Raw genomic sequence first — 23,804 nt, forward strand, 5'->3', positions numbered from 1 at the left:
ACCACATATATATTTCTTATCACATTTTTATATTTGTTGTACATTTACAGTGTATGAAATAAACATATATTTTAAGATACATTAAATCATATATTTTTGCTATTCTGGATATTATACCAGTTAATGTATATTTTCCAATTTTTTCAAATAATATGTAAACATTGGGAAAAAAGCATTGCAATAAATAAAGTTATACAGATAATTTTTTACATTTTAAAAAATATTTTCTATTGTCTATTTTAATTACACGTTGATTTTTTTAATTTTTCCTCAATTTACTGTCTATCGGTTTCGTTTTCAGGTCATTTTGGAAGATGGAGCCTATTGATTGGGAGCTGCATTTCGTTCGTTCAGGTAAGTTTAATTTTATATAATTTTAAGTTCGTTTTAGGGTAGGGGTAACATGGTAGTAGTGTAAATAGATTTGTTAGGGCAATTATTTAATTGTTTTTGGTGTAGTTAGGTGTTGTTTTGGTGGTTTAGTGTTTTATGTGTTGGATATAATTGGAATGTTGTGTAGTGTTAGTTATGTGTTTATTAAATGTATCATTGTGTATTTAATGTTGACATTAATGCTTGTGGGTTTGTACTTGTGTTGTGGGCTTTTTTTTTTTCTTTTTTCTTTACATGTTTTTTCTTTGGTGTAATGATGGAATAATAAAGCAAAATGTTTTTTCTTGCTGGATAACAAGTTACTTTACATTTCCCTTTTTCCCCGGTTTGTTGGAGCGTTTTTTCTAAACTATTTTGGGGTTTTTTATGGTTTTGTCATTAAGAGTTTTGTGGGGTTAGACTTTTTTTATACAGTTGTATTTTTACCTTTTTTGGGGGGGGCTTTGTTATCCTCGTAAGGATTCGGATTTAATTTGTTTGCTCTGGATTTTATCGTTTTAGAGGATGTTCCACTGCTACATAAGTGTAAGTATTTTTTTTATTACTATGGGGCGGAAATGTATCTTTTTTACTGGTTCTTTTTTCATAATGATATTATATCATATCGTTTTGTGCTCTATAGTAAAATTTATAACATAAGTATATTTATTAATTAAAAAAAGAAATCTGTTTATATATTTTGTAGTTGTAAGATTTTTACGATGTTTTGTATTTTGTTTGTTTAAAGCAATTCAGCAATCATGTCTAGGTATTCTAGACCTTGGGTGTTTGGATATATTCTAGTCTTATGTAGTCCGTATACATACATAGGGGTTCATTACGATGGTGGGCAGACTAGAGTCCGCCCGCCATTGTAGTGGGGATCGGGACTGCCCGCCATGCATGCGGCGGTCCTGCACTCCAAATTCGGATGCGATCGCCACCATGGTGGTCGCATCTTGCAATTTAACATTGCGGTGGGTACTCACCTGCTGCGATGTGAAAAATGCAGGTTGTGCATTTCATTGCACTACATGGCAGGCACCACACAGTGACTGCCACTTAGTGCAGTGAAATGAACCCCCCCCAGTGCCCCCATACCTCCCTCCGACACAAGGGTAGCCCACAACGGGCCCCCAAAACCAATCCCTGCCAGCCTTCCCATTGCGGTTTGGCTGCCATGGAAAGGCTGGCTGTAGCCAACATTGTAATTTGGCGGACGGTGCCTGCTAGTCACTGCCACCATTTTACGTATGCAGTCCGCTCCGCCAGGCAATTGTGATGGTTACCTGTGGCAAATCCGTGGCGGGCGGTCTTTGTGCCCGCCACGGTCGCGGTCTGGATCCGCCCGCCATTCTAATCTGGCGGGCAGTGAATCATTGTTAGGTGGCGGAGCGTATGCCACTGCACACCTGGCAATGGCAGTCCTTCTGCCATCGTAATGACCTCCATAGTTTTTGTTTATTTACTTAATTTTGGGCCGATTTCACTTAGGGATTGCTCTACTCTGAGTTCTTGGTAGCTCTGTTCCTTTTTATTTGATTCAATTAGTTTGAGAAGTGTTGGTTGTCCCCTTCATATTGTGGCTTGGAAGGCATTATGCCATCCTTCCACCGCGTTGTTTGTTTTGGCTTTTTGAACTACAGTACTAGCTTACACATTTCACCAGGAGATCTGAAATTTGGGTTATCTATGGTGCCCCGACCTACTTCACCTTCCCACCCAGGTGTCTTCGAAGTAGCCTAGGAAGGGTGTTAATTTACGTTCATTAGCTTGATAGAAAGGACTTTTAATAAGTGGGTTATAGTGTTTGACTCCTTCAGTTGTTGGGACATAGGCTAGGACTTTTAACTTTTTTATTTGATAGACAAAGTAGCTATTTGTGGAATAATCTATGCTCCTAGTAGATTTTTGTAGGTGCCTACATATACTCTGATTAAATTGGTAACAGCAACCTTGTATTGCAGTGTGGGTGTATAATTTTAAGATGTATTGAATCATTGCCTGCTCAAAGTCAATGAATATTTTTTGGGGACAGTAATTGTTTTACTATTGTTAGGAGCTTTATATAAGTGGTGTTCTGATTATTAGGCAGTTATGCATTATTTGAAGGGGATATTTGTATCCTCATATTCACGGAAAAGGTATACAGCTGGTAGAATATTTTGGGGCAAACGTTAAATGTGCAATCCATCATCCACGTTTCGTAAAACTGTATTTGTTGCAAAGATGATAATTCTTTTTTCATGACTTTCATTGTCATGAAGAAGGAATTTTTCCTCGTTGTGGGTGATGGTATATTCTGGCAGTATTTGTATTTCTCCAAAAGTTTGGGGGATAGGTGGAGTTTGAGCTGTAGCTCTTTTAGTTCTTGCTATTAGTCTTTTTAAAGTAGGGATGGATGGTCGTTGTCCTGTGACATTACTTTCTTAAGTATTTTGGTATTTGTTTGTTGGGAACTTGTGTTTGCTTCCTTTATTGTCTTTAGGGCATCTCTTACTTCAACTTCACTTACATTGGGGGAATGGTTGTGTTCTCTAACACTAACTGCATTGGTTTCTACTGTAGTGGCTGTCCCATAAAAAGTATTGGAGTCATATTTGCTACATTTCTAATGGGTTTTATTGTCAATACATTTTTCTTGTGTGTAGCCCATGTAGCAAAGCAGTAGTTTCCCCTTTTGTAATGTAATATATTTCGCTCCTTCTGCCATTTATTTTATATCTATGAATATATATAATATATATATATACATATATCACGCTCAAATATTGCTGCATTATGCACAAAATAAGCTGCACTCACACAGGGGGAAAGCTTCTTTGCAGAACTTCTTTAATGCGTGGCAAACAGACGTGTTTCGGCGTCAAGTCTTCGTCGGTGTTTGTAACATCCGGAAGTTGGAGCATTGATAAAGTTTTCGTCACAACCTGCTGTACAATCAACATAGTAAAGGGACATCGTAACTTTTGCATTTTTGGGTGCCATCTTTAAGTAATTACTTCACTGTTTTACCCACAAATGTGGTAAGACATTGTCCACAAACTACACAAAATACATATTAAGTGTTATACATGCTCAGTTAAACATTCGAGCCGTGTATCGGTACTGATCTCTACTAAGATTACAAGTAGAGAACACCCCTCCAACATCACTACTTGAGTATATATGGGATGGTAAAAGACCCAACACTGTCTGTAATATGCGTCAATAATACACCAGTGGCTACATTGTTTTCGTATTATGCCCGGACAGCAAGTAAGGAGGAGGAATGGTAATTCATTACCAGCCCCCCTGTCATCCAACACTGTGCTTGGTCCGATCACTCAATCATTTATGGCACCATTCAACCCCCCAAACTAGGACCCCAACATTCTCCCAGATGGAGAGTAATTAGAAGCTGGAACAAAATCAGTGCAGACGACCTTGCCCCTGCCCTCAGATTGTCCTGCCCGCCAGACCACCCATCTGGAGATATCAATGCAAAAAAACGTGCTCTGGCGGAAAGAATTAATAGTGCCATTGACAGACTTGCACCCGCTCGCAGGGAAAAGATTAAAGATAAGGGGAAAGGAGCTCCGTGGTTTAACGAAAATTAACGCAGTCTGAAACAGTCTGAAACAACAGCTTCGCCAAGGGGAAAGAGCCTGGCGAAAAGCATATGACCCTTCCGCCCTCTCACATTATCTTGAAGTCTTTACAACATATAAAAATGCAATACAGACTGAGAAAGCAGCCTTTTACGAAAATAAGATTGTGTCTGCCTCTAACATACAGAAAGAAATGTTTAAAGTTCTAAAGGAACTTCGACAGGTTAAAGAACAGAAGCCTGCCTTTAACATGGAGGACTGCGATAAGTTTCAAACCTTCTTTACCTCCAAAGTGGAGGACCTTCTGACAACCATTGAGAACACCTCTAAGCTTACATGCTCGCTAAACCCAGTCTCCATTGGCCACCCCTTAGAACTAGCCCTTACGTCTTTCCCCCTGCTCACACACGAGGCCTTGGGGCCACTCTTTGGACGTGTGAAATCTGGTTCCCCAGCCGACCCCTGCCCACCCAGGATCTACAAGATGGCCCTCCCCGAGCTCGAAGGCGAGACTCTATCACTCCTGAACATGTCTCTGGAAACAGGAGTGGTCCCGAGCGATTTCAAGGAGGCGCGTGTGATTCCTCTCTTGAAAAAACCCGGGGCCGACATTAAAAATCTGAAAAATGTTCGGCCTATATCCCAGCTCTCTTTCCTCGCAAAAGTCCTTGAACAGCACATGCTTGCCTCTCTCGCTCATCATCTAGAGGTTAACGATCTTCTGCAATTCAACGAGGCTGGCTTTCCGACCTCATCACAGTACCGAACTAGTGATGCTGGCAGTCCTAGATGATCTGAGACTGAGGGCCGATTCAAAGGACCCATGCGCCCTGATTCTGTTAGACTTATCCGCGGCCTTCGATACCGTGAACCATGAGTTACTTCTGTCGCGGATGTCTGACTTCGGGGTGCAGGGCATAGCAATGACATGGCTCACATCCTTCCTAAAAGATCGCTCTCAGAGAGTGCAGCTGGGGGATGCAGTATCTAGGTCAGGCATCCTCCCATGCGGAGTCCCTCAGGGATCCGCACTGTCTCCCCTTCTATGTAATGCTTACCTTCAGCCTCTGATAGCTGCGCTCAACCAGCTGGTGTGCCAGATATACAACTACGCAGATGACACCCAAATTATCATTCGGCTAGACAACTCCCTACCCGCTCACCAGAAAGTACAGAACATCCTAAAATTCACAATAAACTGGATGTCGGCCAACCACCTCAAGATCAATCCAGATAAGACGGAGGTGTTGGCTGTCACCAATGACGCCAACCCCTGGAACTGTCTCTTTTGGCCACCCGAGTTGGGCAAATACCCAGAGCCAGCTACGGTAGTTAAAAGCCTGGGAATAAAAATTGACAACAAACTAACCTTGGCTCTACAGGTATCCACCACAGTCGGGGTTTGCTCCAATATAATCAGGCAGTTGCGAAAACTGGCCCAGCCACTTATCTTTGAGACCCTCAAACGAGTGGTAGTAGCACTTATCTTATCCCGACTGGACTATGGTAATTCGCTCTACTTAGGACTCCCAGACTACCAACTGACCAGACTTCAGACCACTATGAACGACGCGGCTCGGCTTGTGTTTAAAGTCCCACGTCGCACTCATGCCTCCCCCTTCGGCGCCAGCTACACTGGCTCCCCATCAGGCAGAGGATTAAGTTCAAGGGACTGTGCATTGCACACAAAGCCATCTATTGCAAGGCACCAACATACATCAGAAACAGCCTAACGAACTACGCCCCAACCAGAGTACTTCGATCCTCGGAAGCCAGGATGCTAGTTTGCCCCCGCACCCGCCTGTCTTCCATGGGAGGCAGAGCCTTCTCGTTTATCATTCCACAGATCTGGAATAGACTGCCTGACAACCTCCGTAAGGAACACTCCCTGTTACCTTTTAGGAAACAACTCAAAACCCTCCTGTTCAAGGAAGCCTGGGGCCCACAGTAAAGTACCGTTTCCCCACCCTTAACATTAAGCAGGCCCCTCTCTCAAAGCGCTTAGAGACCGTTGGTGATAATGCGCTATATCAATATAAATTACAAATTACAAATTACGCCGTGTATCGGCATTGGTCCCTTTCCAAACGCATAACGGTATAAAAACAGAGTACAACAGCATATTGTAACACCTCAGTAATTCATAAACATATTTGCTAAATTTACATTTTACCTTATCCAAAAGTGTGCATCCTAAGCATAAGCAAAAAACAAAAACGGAAATATAGAAAAATAGAAAAAATGATCAAAAGTGGATTTGCCCAACAGCCACTAGAATATATTATCTACATCTGAAATTCCCAATTAATTCAAAGAGTTACATTTACAGCATTTGCAGTGCAGTTAATGGACAGCCTAAAGCTTGTGATGTCAGTGTGTGTCGCCCATCACCCACACCATCCAATGTGGAGCTTGGCGTAGAGGCTGTGTGTCGTGCTGACTGCACTCAACTTGCTGAAATCTAATACTGGTCACCTAGTTATCAACCTCTGTTCGCCTAAATGTACTGTGAGTTCTTCACCACAATTCAGCCCCTTGGGGATTTGGACTTGAGGTCAATAATGTATCTAGATTCTAGGCGACATAATTTTCGTAACCTATCACCTCCTCTGATGTTATTAGGGACGAAATCCAATCCAAAGTACTGCAATTTGTTCCTGTCTTGCGACAGGGTATGCGAATATGTTTATGAATTACTGAGGTGTTACAATATGCTGTTGTACTCTGTTTTTATACCGCCATGCGTTTGGAAAGGGACCAATGCCGATACAAGGCATAATGAATTACCATTCCTCCTCTTCACTTGCTGTCCGGGCATAATACGAAAACAATGTAGCCACGGGTGTATTATTGACGCATATTACATACAGTATTGGGTCTTTTACCATCACATATATACTCAAGCAGTGATGTTGGAGGGGTGTTCTCTACTTGTAATCTTAGTCGAGATCAATGCCGATACACGGCTCGATTGTGTAACTGAGCATGTATAACACGTAATATGTATTTTGTGTAGTTTGTGGACAATGTCTAACCACATTGGTGGGTAAAACAGTGAAGTAATTACTTAAAGATGGCGCCCAAAAATGCAAAAGTTATGATGTCCCTTTTTTATGTTGATTATACAGCAGGTTGTGACGAAAACTTTATCAATGCTCCAACTTCCGGGTGTTACAAACACCGACGAAGGCTTGACGCGGAAACGCGTCTGTTTACCACGCATTAAAGATGTTTTGCAAAGAAGCTTTCCCCCGTGTGAGTGCGGCTTATTTTGTGCATAATGCAGCTAGATTTGAGCGTGATTTTATAGCGGGTTTTTACTACCGCTAGACGCACCCGCCTGAGAGTGCTCCGTTCTTCAGTGGAGAACGAGCTTTGGGATATATACATATATATATATGTTTAATAATCATGCAATTTTGAATAATAAATGTGTTAGTATCATTAATATCATTGAAAATATACTTACATTAGTGTTGCTTTACTTTTTTTATGGTATGTTTTGATGGTCATTGTTTATTCACTTTTATATGTTCTGGTATTAAAGCAAAATGTTTTTGTTAATAAAATGTTACATATATTTTTTATTCTATTGTATCAATTTGTATTTAGTAGTAAAACAATTAATACTTGCTAATTGTAGTTGATGTATTTAATTTTGTTGATGTTGTTTGTTGGTGGAGTTTATAGAAGCTATGAAGAGAAAAGTATTTATTAGTTAAAATTGCTTTTTTATTTAATTTATCCTTTATTAGTTTGTTCTATTTGTTAGTTACTTTAGACACTTATTTAGTTTGATATTTTTCTTTAATGTAGATTTTGTAGTTTTCTTTGTTGTTTGTTGTCATGGTTTTTGGTGCAGTTGTAGTGAAGTGTAAGCTGTGAAATAAAAGAGAAAAGGTTATCATTTTAGTTTAATAGATTACTTCCATAGTTTCCGACCACAAGTATGAAGTTAAAGAATTGTGAATCCCTAATGGTGATTTTTAAGGAATTGCTATTTAAGAGTCACAATTATTAATGCAAGTAGTAATTGCTAAATAAATTGTTATTTATACACAATCTTTATTGGGGAGTACAATCTTTTGTCAGTAATTCTTATGGGCCTAGAGGGCCTTATGAATGAATTGCAAACTATTTGCAGTTTATAGTATCTATGTTGCTATTGCGTTTGAGTTGATGAATCATAAAAGTACTTTTAGCGGACTCAAATAAGGCTACCCTGAGAATCGGCTCGTTTGTGACCGGTAATAAGATTGATACATGTGCTCATTAGTTTTATTTTAAAAGTTTTTGGAATACAATTTATACACTTACTATTTTTCATTGATGAAGTATCTTTTGTTGATGTTGTTGTTTTGTTGAATTTCATGGAAGCTGTAAAAAGAAAAGTATTTGTTAGCTCTGTTTTTTATTTTTATTATGTTGAAATTATCTAAATAATGTACTTTCTTTTCAGGTTAAGTTATATACTTACTTTGGTATATATGTAAAGATATTGATTTAAATATTGTGGGCATGAACATCTTTCTCCTGTATTTTCTAGGTGGGTTTTTAATGATGTTTATCCTGTGATATTTTAAGAAAAACATGTAATGGTTTTAGTTAATTGAATAAAAAAAAGGCAAAATATTTATATATATATATATATATTTTTTTTTTTTTATTGAGCAAAAGCTGTACACCAAGCATTATAACCAAGCACTTATTTACAATATACTCAAATCATTTAGTGTTTATACAAATCACCCTCTCTCTTAAAATAACAATAATTCATCTTGAATTTAATCAAAGAATGTCCCCCAAATCCTATCAAATATTCTGATCCCCCCTACCCGCAATGCAAAGGTCTGCTCACTAGTTTTCACTCGTCTCATCTTTTGTAGCCATTCATACATGGATGGAATCTGTTCTGTAAGCCATTGCTGTAGCAGGAGAGATCTAGCTACTGCCATAGCAATGTATAACAGTTTAGCCATCTGGTCAGATAAGGAAAGATCAGGGTCAAACCCATGCAGGATTAGTTTCTCTTTCCCTGCGATCATGATGTTGCATTCAGTTTGACAATAGATAAAAATGTCTTCCCAAAATTTTCCAATCTTAGCGCAATAAGCAATGACATGTGACCAGTTAGCTGGAGAATGATGAGTACATCTAAAACAGTGTGCTGGATAATTGGTGTACATTTTAGAGATGGAAGCAGGTGTGCGATAGAATAGCCATTTGCTAAAAAATAACATTCTCCGCCAGTTTGCCCCTCGTAATGTGGTAAAGTTAAATCTGTTAATAACTGACCAAATACTCAAAGGTATTGCATAGTTCTCCTGATCCTGCCATTTTTTAATCACCTTCTGACTTAGATCAACCTTCCTGCTTTGAGCGAGATGACGCTTCCAATCCCCTTGTTTTCTGTCCAGTTCTTTGGTAAGAAGATCATTTACCAATTGGTTTGACTGACCCAGCTGGGTGGTGCCCAATTGGACAAAAAACGTATGCAAAATATTGAAAAAACCCTAATAGAATGAAATTACTAGAAACTAATTGTGACATTTCTACCAGGATGATCCAATCCCCATCTCTCAAAAAGTCTGAAAGTTTTGAAAATCCTACCGCTGCCCAATTACCAGCTAGATCTCGGCATTGTACCACCCCAATCAATGGAAGAATGCTGACCAATTAAGTATTTTATTTATATTATGTTATAAAAATTTGTTCTTATCTGTATTGTTGGATTTTGATGTAGTTGTTTATGTAGTTATTCTTTCTTTTGTGTTCTTTCTCTTGCAAAGTATTGCTCTTCCTCTTTGTTTGGCCGGTATACGGAAAAATTGGTGTTCATTAATTCATTTTTTATAGTGTTTATTTAATTAGTTAGCATTTTCTATTGGTTTGTGTTCCTTTAGTTTTAATTTATTGGTCAAGACAGATTTTTTAGCAGTTACCTTTTAATTAGTTTTAGTTTAATATAAATGTTTATTTAATGTTTTTATTTATTTTATTTATTGTTGTAATTAAAATATATTTGTAAATACAGGTAATTTAAATTATTTATATTTGATATATATTAATATTAGTTAATTTTCTGTCCTTTTAATATTTATTTAATTTTGTATTTTAATGTATTTATTTATTTGTGTTTGTATTATTATTGTATTTGTTTTAATTAGTTTTTGTTAATAATATTGTTATGCTTTATTTTAAATATTTGGTACATTTAAGTTAATTGTATAGTTGTATATAGTATATTTTTAGTTTTATATGTTATTTTTGATATAGTTCATATGTATTTAATCGATATTGTTAATATCAATATTTTGGTGTCTTTCTTTTTATTTCAATGTTATCGATATTTTTGTAAGCTGTATTTTTGTTGTCAATATTTTTGTAATCAATATTTTTTATACAATATATTTGTATCAATGTTTTGTAATTTCATTTTTAAGAATAGTTTGTCAATATTTTTGTATACAGTATTTTTAAAGCGATATTTTTGCAAGTCGAGGTTTTAGAAGTCAATATTGTATCAGTGATCCTTCAAATCCGCATAAGCAATTATGACAACTCTTATGCAGTAAAAATAGTATGCATTTGTGAAAGTAGATAATATTTTTATGTATGAAATTATTATCACTAATGAAATCTACCTACTCTGCACTAACACTATCTAAATAAAGCTTAAACTAACATAACCTACCTACCCTACACTAATTTATCTTAACACTATCTTAACCTACCTAAACTTAGCCTAATCTATGCCATACATTTTCCACTCTAGACATGTTATACAACAATCCTCACCCCACTTAACACACATAGTCACACAATACAAACATAAACTACACCTATACATAAAGTAACTACACATTAGGATCTAAAAAATATATATTTTGGGGTTTTTTCTTTTGCAATTTTGTAACAAGGACTATACATTATATATATATATAAACTTCTTTATTCGGTTTTTTTCACAAGTGAAAACCATAAAAGAAACAAGATAAAAAATACAGTCTACATTTTGTGGGCATAACTAGAAATTCGTATGTATACTTAAAAAGGTAGATTTTTTCAGTCCATTTCATTTCCTCGAGGCGTGATTATACGATACTTTGTAAAACAATGATTGCTATAGGTTTTTCCTATGCTTCATGATACATTTTAGGAAATTAAGAACAAAATAGCACACAGTCTCGAATTCGAGCATTTGAAGTCTAAGTAATGCCGGCCTGCATTGTCTAAGGTGCCAGCTCCTCAATGTAGGCAGGATCCAAATTTTCCTGTGTGCATGATGGAATTTGCAAAACAAGATGACGTGTAGATCAGATTGAATTGATTTCTCATCACAGGGGCAAAAGGGTGAGCAAAATTGAATTTTGCCCTGCTATATGTCCCCTACGTGTTCCCCATCATGTAATATATATGCATGAACTCTATGCATTTTCCCTCCATGGCCGAAAATAAAGACGCATTTACAGTTGCGTCCAACGTTAATATGTCAGTTATCTAGTCCTCCGTGAAAGCAACGTGAATTAGGCTTTTAGGCCTATGTTGCCACCGTCTTTACATGGTGCACGTTAAATCATCGAGATGCCCCCGTTTCTAAGGCTCCACAGGGCCCGGACACAAGATCCAGGCCTCAAGCCTCCTGAAACACTCCGAGAGATACAGCCCCGCCCGCATCCCTGACCCTTCCCTTACTTCCTGCCAAGCAACGCGGTGCCCGGCTCGGCCTGGCCTGCCTGCCAAGAATATGTTATGCCTACAGTTATCTGTTCAGCTCCCCGGATTCACATTCCTAGCTAACGAATAGGATAAACATATCCGTCTACAGTCCAGTCTTTCTGTCTCCATGCAAGTGAATTTACTGAATTAGTATCCATAGTAGATCCATAGCTCACGCAATACATGAAGAAATATATGCATACACTAGCCTTTAGTGACAAGTAGCCTTTGCCCTGATGACTTTTAGAATCAAGCAACATGTACTCCAAACACAAGATATCAGATACGCTATAGGTACAGGTCGTTCTGACATCCCAGACTTCAGTCTCCTCTACTAGTGCTAGGAGTCAGCGCCCCCCAGCTCTCCCCAGTTACACGTCATGACTCGTTTTGCGCGCACCAGTAGGTTAAAGGTTCCAGCTGCCCATGAAACCCCCTCCATGTGTCCACCCACCTATGACACTTCTGTGACGTCTACATTACACACCTCCATGCACGCCCTGTGCACGCCTTCTTTCACGCCCATATGTTCTTATCTTTCTTTTTCACTTGTTACGCCTACTGTATTCAATGCAACTGTACAGTTCTACTATATATATTGTATGATGTTAATGAAATGTTGAATATCCCTTCCTGAACCTTAGTAGGTGATGGAACCCGATGTCCATTGGCTCGAGCCACTTAATTAAAGCCCGTATGACTCAGATACCACGGACTCTGCCTCTCATTTATTGAGCTATCCTTTTCATTTAATGAATAGAAAAATAGTACCGATAATTTATTTATTTACCACATAATGGCGCCCGAACAGGGACGAGCCCCTTCCCCACGCGCCGGCGATGTAACGCAGGCCCCCTGACCCCTTCTACAGCCGTGACGGACCCCTACTGTGCACTCGCAGGTTTTCCTGCTTAATCTCCCTCAGGCCCACGGAGGAGACGGAGACTGCGGTCCGGCATCCAGACGAGGTGGTGAGGAACGCGGCGAGTCCCGACCAGAGCCCAAGCCGAGAGAGCAAGGTCCGAGGTATCCTAAGGCCCACCTGTTTCCGAAGCCCGAAGCGCATGCGTAGTGTGTAGCAGTCCAGTCCAGTCCAGTCCGAGGCCTTCAGTTTTGCTTCCCGGTGAGTACCGTTGCTGGGGAAGCATCTAGACGGGTTCATTAACTTGTGCCCGGTCCAGACGGGTTTGGGTACACAGATCCGGTCCGACATGTTCACCTAGGTGGATACGGTATGACGTGTCTCTTTATGAGACCGGTATGTTCTGTACTGTTTTAGCAGTGCATCCAGTAATTCTGTTTTTCTAGTATAGTTCCTCGAGATTTCAAGTATTATGTTTTCGATGCATTATGGTTTCAATGTACTAGGTAGTACCTGTTTAATGTGTTTTGATGTCGTGGTATGAATGATTTGTTTGCTACTTCATTACTGTGTTCATTGTGTTCAAGTCGAAGTACGTTTAAATATGCCTCTGTTTTCAAAGTTACGTCAGATAAAAACCAGAAAAGGGATACTCGAAGAAGCAGTTCCTGTCCCACCTAGGGACAGTCCCGGACATTTCATGTATCATAAACATGGCTTAGATGCCATACTGTACTTAGACTTATGGGTAGACTATACCAAAAACCTGGAAGAGAAATATAGATGGCCTGTTTCAGGAACTTGGGATGCTGAGTGCATCATGAGAGTAGAGGAAGCATTATGGAAAAAGAAAGCCAGACAATCCCAGAAAGATGCCATAGAATTGTGGCGTAAAGAATCGCATAAAAGAACAGAAAAAGAATTCAGGAAAGCAGAACTAAGTAGGGAATCATCAGAAAAAGCCCAAGAAAGAGAACTACTAGAAGAAGGTGAACGAGTTAGAGCAGAACAGTCAGACAGACAAAGAAATGCCCTTATTAAAGGCATGTATCCCCTTCTCGCCGAGGGCCTGCCTAAGGTGACCCCGGAAGCACCCTGTAATTTACCGCCACCATTGGTCCCGACTAAGCTACGTCATAAACCAACCACAGCTGAAATTTTCCTTTCTTCCTATTTAGACGACACTGTCCCAGAATATACAAATCCGAATCCTCCTCCGCCTGCTCAACCTCACAACCCTGGTAATAACGCGATTACTGTTCCTCCAGCCACTGTTCCCGGGAATCCCTTTGATCCGCCAGTAACCCCGGACCAACCCACGTTACGTATGCCTACTTTACCAGTCACACTACCAGCAACGGCACATCCAGTATTAGTTCCCGATTCTAGTTCAGGAGGGGCAGGGGGAGGTATCCCTATCACCCCGCCTCAAGTAAAGCGAATAACGCTGAGAGACGCAGCATTACAGCGCATGCCAAAAGTAGCTACATACGCAGCCCTCAAACAATACCTTACGGATTGTAGATATGACCCAGTGCCAGGCGAAGATCAGATGATATTATATTCCATACGTCTACGACGAGTTGCAAGCTATTTGGCTATCATACCAGAGATGAGGGAACATTTAGACAGAATATATCATTTCATCAGGACAGGGGAAAGACCAGAAAGTATTCACGAGGCTATGGCCCACAGGAAAGTCGAGACTCAAAATATGATCTTGCAGTTTTTGATAAATTGTTTAATAAGAGAACAAGACCAGCCTGGTAAAAACAAAGACGAGATGAAAGTCCTGACAAAATGGAGTGACAATATAGCAGACGGAAAACACAGTAAACAAGGTTGTATAGAATCCATGTATAGAAAGATTCGTAAAGAAATTCTAGGCATACACGAAAGGGAGAAAGCAACGAGAGAAACCGAGAAAGAGAATGACACTTCAGACGAAGATGTAGATATAGAGAACCCAGACAGAATAGCGCACGTAGGTAGGGCGAGACCTTCTGACAGACACACACGCCTAGAATGTAAGAAAACTTTTCTTCCTCCCGTACCAGAACAATGTTCTCTTGAGCATTTATTCCAAGCTACCGATAGAGTTTTGAAACAACGAATAGGTTACAGTGAGCTTAGTACCATACATGAACAGGAACTAGCCCGATCAGCAATTCAATGGACTAGTAATTCTAGCACATTTTCAGACGAAGTAGTGGCCCAAACGTTTCTGAAACTTTCCCCAGACGAACAGCGACTGGTGGGTATGTACATGATCCAGCACCTCATTACACTGTACGAAAGTCAGCATTCTGATCCAGGTCCCCTATATAATGTATTGGATGAGTTACTCCTAAACAGATGGAAAGGTCTAGGTACCGATTTGATTAATGTCATTTTAGAACAACGCCATAAATACAGAACGTTCCTGACTCCACATTTCGTTCCTGTTCCACCCCCAGTAAGGAAGACATTTTACATAGACAGACAGAATCCCTTGCGAGAAGTCCATCCTGTTAAGGGAACGGGAGGTACGCTCGAACGAGTATTTGTTTACACTCCTTTAACGAAAATAGAACTACTAGAAATGAAAAAGTTAGTGCCCTGTCACGACAAAGATCCAGCAGGGTTCCATCGTGAATTAAAAGACATGCTCCATATGGGAGAATACACGTATCCCGATATCATTAAAATGTTAAAGGTCCTGTTGCCTGCGGGCATATATGAAAAGCTTAAAGAAAAAGAATGGGAGGTGGGAGAGAAAAAGATTGACTGGGCAGAATTAGAGAACGAAGATAATACACGAGTTCCTGGTACTGGTCTCGGGGAAAAAGCCAAAGCATTGCCCGAGTTGTTAATACAAGTCTTGCCAAGATTACTAACCACGAAAAAGGAAGACTGGGATGCCATCTCAGCCTGTAAACAGAAACAAGATGAAGACACTAGTGATTTTTATTCCAGATTTGAGAAATGTTTCATTATTAATAGCGGCTTGAAAACAAGTAGTGAATCGTATCCACATCTTTTTGTTACCAAATTAGTAGAGAATTCTTTACCACAAGTTAAAAATCGAGTACTGAAAGTCGAGAGTACCTGGCAAGCTAATACCCCGTCCCAAATGTTACAAATGTTGCAGTACCATCAGAACCGAATCAGAGAAGAGCAAGAACACGAAAAGAGACGTATGAAAGACACGAAAATGAAAGTACTAGTGGCACAGTCTGTTCCGGTGGATAGTCAGAAGAGGGGTACGACTCAGACTAGTCATTCTGCAGCTCCCGTTAAAGGGACATGCAATTACTGTAAACAGCCAGGTCACTATATAAACGAATGTGCCGTTCTGAAACACAACATAGCTACTGGTAAGACGAAAGAGAGACCGCGTCCTCCTAGACAGGAACATGTTCCGCAAAATATGCAACCGCCGCAGAACGCACAACAGACAGTAACAGTACCGCAGCCTATAGCTGCCACACAACACGTTACACAGCAGATGTACCAGTACTCACAGTCAGATTATCCAGAATATCAGCAGTATTCATGAAACAGCCTAGAGAGAGAGGTTGGCTTGCCTCTTATCGAGGTTCCTGTAGATCAAGAAGGTCCCTATGTACACAGCCAGGTATTAGGGAAAGACAGAAAATTCCTGATTGATACAGGGGCAAGTAGAACTACCATCAGTCATGACGAGGTTCCAGGGGCCCCTCTCTCAGGCTCAAGAAATGTTTCCCTGGGATTTTCAGGAAAGCCTATTGTTAATGAAGTATCGAAACCAGTTTCCCTGGAAGTTGGTCCATTGTCCCGAACTACAGACTTATTACTTACGAAATCATGTCCAGAAAACTTACTTGGTATTAAAACATTGAAAGAACTGGGAGCAGTGATTTGTTGTTCTCCGGAAGGAGTGAGATTGTTTTTACGTGATTTTAAAGGACATTATGTGTTAAGAGATTTTGATCCAAGATTACTGAATGTACCACAGCATTTATGGGCGCAAGGTCCAACTGATGTAGGTTGTATGCACATTACACCATACCGTGTCACTCTGAAACAAGGAGTTGTATTACCACGAATCCGACAATACAAGTTGCCACCTGAGGCTGTAGCAGCCTTATCAAAAATCATTGATGAGCTCATTGCTCAAGGAGTGGTTGTAGAAACTGACTCCAATGTATGTAATTCTCCTATCATTCCGATTCTTAAACGCACTGACCCAAATGCACCTCCAGTTTATCGACTAGTGATTGACCTTCGAGAACTTAATAAATGTATTATACCCCAGTACCCAGTGGTTCCAGATATCTCTTCCCTATTGACTGCCATTGATTCCGAAGCAGCGTTCTTTACTGTTATCGATCTCAAGAACGCCTTCTTTAGTGTACCCATCCATCCAGACAGCCAGTTCCTTTTCGGATTCTGTTTAAATGGAAGAAGCTATAAATTCACACGTGCACCACAAGGGTTCACAGAAAGTCCTAGTATTTACAGTCAAGCACTTAAACGTCAACTAGATAGTATTCACATGCCAACTGACACTGCCCTGCTCCAGTACGTTGATGACCTATTAATTACAGCCCGTACAGAACGTGACTGCGAACGTGCGTCACTGACAGTCTTGTATTTTCTGGCTGAAATGGGGCACAAGGTGTCCCCTTCGAAACTGCAATTCTGTGTCCAGCAAGTGGTATACCTTGGACACTTGCTGTCCAAGAGGGGTAGACAGTTGACACCTGACCGTATCCAGTTGATTGCACATCTTCCACAGCCCAAGACACAGAAGGAGGTACGAGCTTTTATCGGCCTCCCTTCTTACTGCAGACAATGGATCCCTCAGTACGCATATCTAGCCAAACCACTGATACAGTTGACAACACAGGAGGCAGCGACATCGACTGTCCTCCCTTGGACCCAGGAACATACACTTGTTTTCAATGAGTTAAAGAAAGCTTTATGTCAAGCACCTGTTTTAGAGACACCAAACTATAGTAAACCTTTTACACTTTTTGTTACTGAACGCGATGGTACAGCATTATCTGTTCTCACACAAGATCAAGCAGGACAACACAAGCCTTGTGCTTATTTTTCTAGCACGTTGGATCCAGTAGCCCAGGCTTTGCCTGCGTGCCTCAAATCAGTTGCCGCCACAGCTTTAGCTATCAGACAAAGTGATTCCATAGTGTTAGGACACCCCCTGACAGTACAGGTTCCACACTCCGTGGAAGTTCTTTTAAACCGAACACAGACTCAGCACTTGACAATTGCACGATTAACAGGATATGAATTGACACTGTTTCAGCCACACATAGAGATCAGACGCTGCAACATATTAAATCCTGCTACACTGTTACCTTCGATTACCTCAAACCCTGCGACACATGACTGTGTGGAAGTTATTAACATCATGACGAAGCCAAGACAAGACTTGACGGACATTGCATTACCTGATCCCGACCTGACACTTTATGTGGATGGTTCAGGTATGAGAACAAGTACAGGAGAGTTAGTAGCAGCATATGCAGTAACTACTGAAACTGAAGTTATAGAAACATATCGTATTGACACCCTGTCTGCTCAAGCAGCAGAGCTCATCGCTCTGACCCAAGCCTGCCTACGAGCCAAGAACCTGAAAGTAAACATATATACAGATTCACGTTATGCATTCGGAGTCGTTCACGACTTTGGAGTCCTCTGGCAAGAAAGAGGTTTTATGACCTCTCATGGAGCCAAGATTCAGCATGGCCCCCTCATTCAAGCTCTGTTAGAAGCAATACATTTACCTACAGCTATAGCCATCCTGAAGTGCAAAGCACATACGAGAGTCACTGACACCATTTCCCAGGGTAACGACCTGGCAGATCGAACAGCCAAGCTTACAGCTCAGACTCCAGACATTCCAGCAGACACGACAAAGACAGACGTTTCAGTCCTGACGACTTGCATGACAGTCAAGGATCCTACACAAGATGTATTAGACATACAGACACATGCTACTCCAGACGAAATCAGGAAATGGACTGAACAAGGAGGGGTCCAGACAGATCAGGGATGGTTGACGAAGGGAAAAGCCACATGGTTTCTCCCCGACTCTATGGTTCAAATCATTATTAATACAGCACATAGTCCAGCACACTTAGGAGAAAAAGCCATGTTAGACAGCATCCAGAACCTCTGGTTTAACAAGCATTTACGAGCAGCAGCGAAGCAGAAAGTGCGTACCTGCATGATCTGTTGTCAGTTCAATCCAGGTAAAGGTGTTCCCCTGGAACAAGGTGGATTTCACCCTCCTGACCATCCTTTTGAAGTCCTCCAGATGGATTATATACAGATGGATCGATGTTGAGGATTCAAGTATGTCCTCGTAGTTGTATGCGCTTTGTCCAGATGGACAGAAGCATATCCAGCCCCAGATTATACTGCCGTGACCACTGCCAAGCAGCTGGTTCGTGAGTTTTTCCCTCAATACGGTTTGCCCCGTGTCGTGTATTCAGATAATGGACAGCCATTCTCGTCCGAACTCATGAAACAGGTATCACTTCTGTTAGGGTACCAGTGGAAATTCCACTGCGTACGACACCCCGAGGCAGCTGGCCTCGTCGAGCGACACAATCAAACTCTGAAAACACGATTAGCGAAGGTCTGTGCAGAAAAAGGTGTAGATTGGATGGTAGCCCTGCCGGTTGCCCTCTTCTATATGCGAATGGTCGCTCACTCCAGATCTGGTTAGTCACCGTATGAAATCATTTTTGGTCGTCCCCCAAACATGTGGGGTACACCTATGCCTCGTAAAATCACCGATGTTGACAGTAACATGCTGACAGATTACCTAGCTTCCTTGATGTCTGCACTACTCTCTTGTCGTTCACAGGTCGCGGCTGCCTTCCCGGACAACACCCAGGTGAAACCGCACGAGGTCGTTCCTGGAGATCTAGTCCTGGTTCGGAATTTTGATCGCTCAAGCCCTCTGGAGCCCCGCTGGAAGGAGCCAAAACTCGTTCTGATGACCACAAGGACCGCCGTAAAGCTAGAAGGAAGAAAAGGCTGGCTCCATTCCAGTCACATCAAGCGCTTCCATGGACCGTGTCCAAAGACTTTTTTCAAGGACTGCCCCGATATTGACTCTAAACTTCCCCTGTTAGAGAAAACTCCGCAACAGGAGTATAAAATCAAACTGAGGTCTAGTAAGTCAGACAGCGTTTAATTGTTTAAGTCCTCCTCGGGTGAAGCGGTTAGACAGGTTTCTGACATGTATGAGATAGACCCACATAGTGAGAGAGATAGACGAAACTTCAAGAAAATGAAATATTGTAAAAATCTCCGAAGCAGATGCATCGTTACATTATTGTTTATGTTTATTCTGAGTCTTACGATCACATGTATAAGTTGTATGTTACATGTATTTTTTCCTCTTCTCGGTTCACATTTACACTTTTCCTCTAATAATACTGTAGAGCACACATTTAGTGAACTACCCCCTCACGAGTTATCCTATCGACTTGCAATGCGCAACAATACTTTTATTCGTATGTTACACTATTCGCATCAGACCAGCAATGCCACTAATTGCTGGGTATGTGGTCGACTTCCCCCTTACCAGACAGTGAAGGGAGCTCTGCCACTCTTTCCCTATCCGTTTTCACACAATGGTTCGTGTGGAGCATGGTCTACATTGACGTCATCTTTAGACGATAAGTCTACAGTTTCCCTTCTGAATACAGTTATGAATAAAACCTGTTTCCCAGACAAGGACGGTCTTCCCCATAGGACAGGGATAGATCTAGAAAATGAAGTATATGATCTAGGTAATTTTTCCTCTAACCTCATGGTTTTGAATGTTCAGTCCGAGACCAATTCAGACTTGCCTTCTATAACAGTTCTACCAGTAAAAGGTGAATTATGTGTTAGAAAGAATGGTTCAGTACACCTAGGACACAGTGAGTGTACTACTGTGGTCGAGTACAGTGACAAAGGGAAGTCTACTTTCAAAGCTTCACGTCATTCCTATTTTATATGTGGTCAGACCGCTTATGTACGTTTGCCCCTAGATTGGGATGGAACATGTTACATTGCATTCCTATTGCCACCAGTTTTCCTAGCCCCATCCGATTATCACCGAAATACCCATCTAGTACACGTCAGACATAGAAGGGAGATTGATTCCCCAATTGTCGATCAGACTGAAACTGCATTGGAACAGTATACGGATTTCAATAAAGGTCTCTTTTTCTTCATAGGTCCCGTCCAGAATAGTAAATTAATAGCTTGTAGAGTCATCGGATCTAGTTGTTGCGTTTTCATTCCTAATACTGCACCGTCTGTGTATTCAGCAATAACGAGACTTCATAAAATAGCTCATCAGCTACACCAGAATCCAGGCACCTGGACTTGGTCCGGCTGGCTCTGGAGTGTAATATCTGCCTGGGGATGGAGAATACTGTCATTCCTGGGAGTAGTAGTAATGATCATATTCAGTTGTTGTCTCTGTTTACAATGTGGTCCAGCGATTTGCGGCTTGTGCGCTACAGCTTGTATTCCACGTCCACAATCCCATACCCAAATGAAAAAAGACGAGCAAATGATGCTGTATGAACAGATAGATGGTCTCATGAATATTGATGTTTCCTGAAGGGAACGTAGGGAACAAGGAGGGAATGAGGAAAATTGAATTTTGCCCTGCTATATGTCCCCTACGTGTTCCCCATCATGTAATATATATGCATGAACTCTATGCATTTTCCCTCCATGGCCGAAAATAAAGACGCATTTACAGTTGCGTCCAACGTTAATATGTCAGTTATCTAGTCCTCCGTGAAAGCAACGTGAATTAGGCTTTTAGGCCTATGTTGCCACCGTCTTTACATGGTGCACGTTAAATCATCGAGATGCCCCCGTTTCTAAGGCTCCACAGGGCCCGGACACAAGATCCAGGCCTCAAGCCTCCTGAAACACTCCGAGAGATACAGCCCCGCCCGCATCCCTGACCCTTCCCTTACTTCCTGCCAAGCAACGCGGTGCCCGGCTCGGCCTGGCCTGCCTGCCAAGAATATGTTATGCCTACAGTTATCTGTTCAGCTCCCCGGATTCACATTCCTAGCTAACGAATAGGATAAACATATCCGTCTACAGTCCAGTCTTTCTGTCTCCATGCAAGTGAATTTACTGAATTAGTATCCATAGTAGATCCATAGCTCACGCAATACATGAAGAAATATATGCATACACTAGCCTTTAGTGACAAGTAGCCTTTGCCCTGATGACTTTTAGAATCAAGCAACATGTACTCCAAACACAAGATATCAGATACGCTATAGGTACAGGTCGTTCTGACATCCCAGACTTCAGTCTCCTCTACTAGTGCTAGGAGTCAGCGCCCCCCAGCTCTCCCCAGTTACACGTCATGACTCGTTTTGCACGCACCAGTAGGTTAAAGGTTCCAGCTGCCCATGAAACCCCCTCCATGTGTCCACCCACCTATGACACTTCTGTGACGTCTACATTACACACCTCCATGCACGCCCTGTGCACGCCTTCTTTCACGCCCATATGTTCTTATCTTTCTTTTTCACTTGTTACGCCTACTGTATTCAATGCAACTGTACAGTTCTACTATATATATTGTATGATGTTAATGAAATGTTGAATATCCCTTCCTGAACCTTAGCAGGTGATGGAACCCGATGTCCATTGGCTCGAGCCACTTAATTAAAGCCCGTATGACTCAGATACCACGGACTCTGCCTCTCATTTATTGAGCTATCCTTTTCATTTAATGCATAGAAAAATAGTACCGGTAATTTATTTATTTACCACAAGGGGAAGCTTGTAACCCATCCATTATTCGTAGGAAAAGCGACCAGTCTAAAGAAAGAATCTAATCTGAATCTGGTCAACAGCATTCTGTCGTATGTCATCAACGGCAGAGTTAGATACAACTGGATACTGTATGATGTTTGAACCATGTTTGCATGAATGGTCGCTCGTTTCAATGATTCCGAAGTCCATCTCAACATCTCAAGATGTCGAAGAGCTTGTTGTTTTAGTGCTTTCTTTGAAAGGTTGACTATGGACTCTGGATGGGTATAATATTTCTCTAGACCAAGATCTTTGAAAACAATTTTGATATAGGAAAGCCATCTTATCCTGGAAGACTTGTCAAGAGCCATTGTATCTATGATGATAGACTGGGACAGGACGTTATTCACGGATGTCCAGATACGCCTCCACAACATCAGCGGTTGGATCTTGATCAAATCCTCCAGGTAGGGAATTCCTAATTCTAGATGTGAGGCATAGATCGAAGTGCCTCTAGGGGTAACTAGGAGAAATCTCAAAAAAGCATTTTCCGCTACTTGGATGGAGCTGGTGTCCGTATGTCCCCAAACACCCGCTCCATAAAGAGCGATGGCCTGGCATTTGGCGTTATAGATCTTTAAAAGCTCCACTGGAGCCCTTCTCCCCAATCTCCGAGAGAAGCTCATCAGGGCCGCTATTGATCTTTTAAATAGGTGGCATCTTGTCTCTACTGCGGGCTTCCAAGTCAAACGACCGTCTATCATGATGCCCAGGTACGGATACTGGGGAGTAACTTCGAGCTTTTGCTTGTCGAGGAAGATCTCTTTTACTCCTTTTTTCTTAGTACCCGCTATCATGACAAACGTTTTCTTGACGTTGACTTGTAGGTCTAAACCTCCCATGAAAGTCGTGTATCTCTTCAGCGAGCTCTGAAGCTCGCGTGAGTGCGTGCGAGGATGACGGCATCGTCCGCGTAGAGCAGAGCGGGAATCAGGCGCTGTTGTATGCGAGGAAGGTCCTGGGCCCCTCTCAACATCTCCCCCTCCAGGCCATTTGTGTATAGTGAGAAGAGAAAGGGGGCCAGGACACAGCCTTGCCTGACTCCACGCTTCACTCCGAACGAAGCCGTCAACTCGCCGCTCTTCCCAAAACGGACTCTAGCCGAGGCTCCTGAGTAGAGTTCCCTTACGAAGTCCACTAGACAAGGTTCCACGCCCATTTGGCTTAGGACCATCCACAGCTTTGAATGCGACACGCAGTCAAAAGCTGCGGATAGGTCTACGTAGACCATGTAAATCATATTCTCCTTAGCCTGCGTGTATTTACCCACTATCAGGCTGAGATTAAGGGCCTGCTCTACAGTTCCAAGCCCCTCCCGAAAGCCAAATTGGAGGTCGGAAATAATGCCTCTTTCCCCAGCCCATTGCTGAAGACGTTCCAGGATTACTCTTCCCACTACCTTACCGAGCGAGTCCAGC

Source organism: Lissotriton helveticus, chromosome 3_1 (assembly GCF_964261635.1).
Source record: "Lissotriton helveticus chromosome 3_1, aLisHel1.1, whole genome shotgun sequence".
NCBI lineage: Eukaryota > Metazoa > Chordata > Amphibia > Caudata > Salamandridae > Lissotriton > Lissotriton helveticus.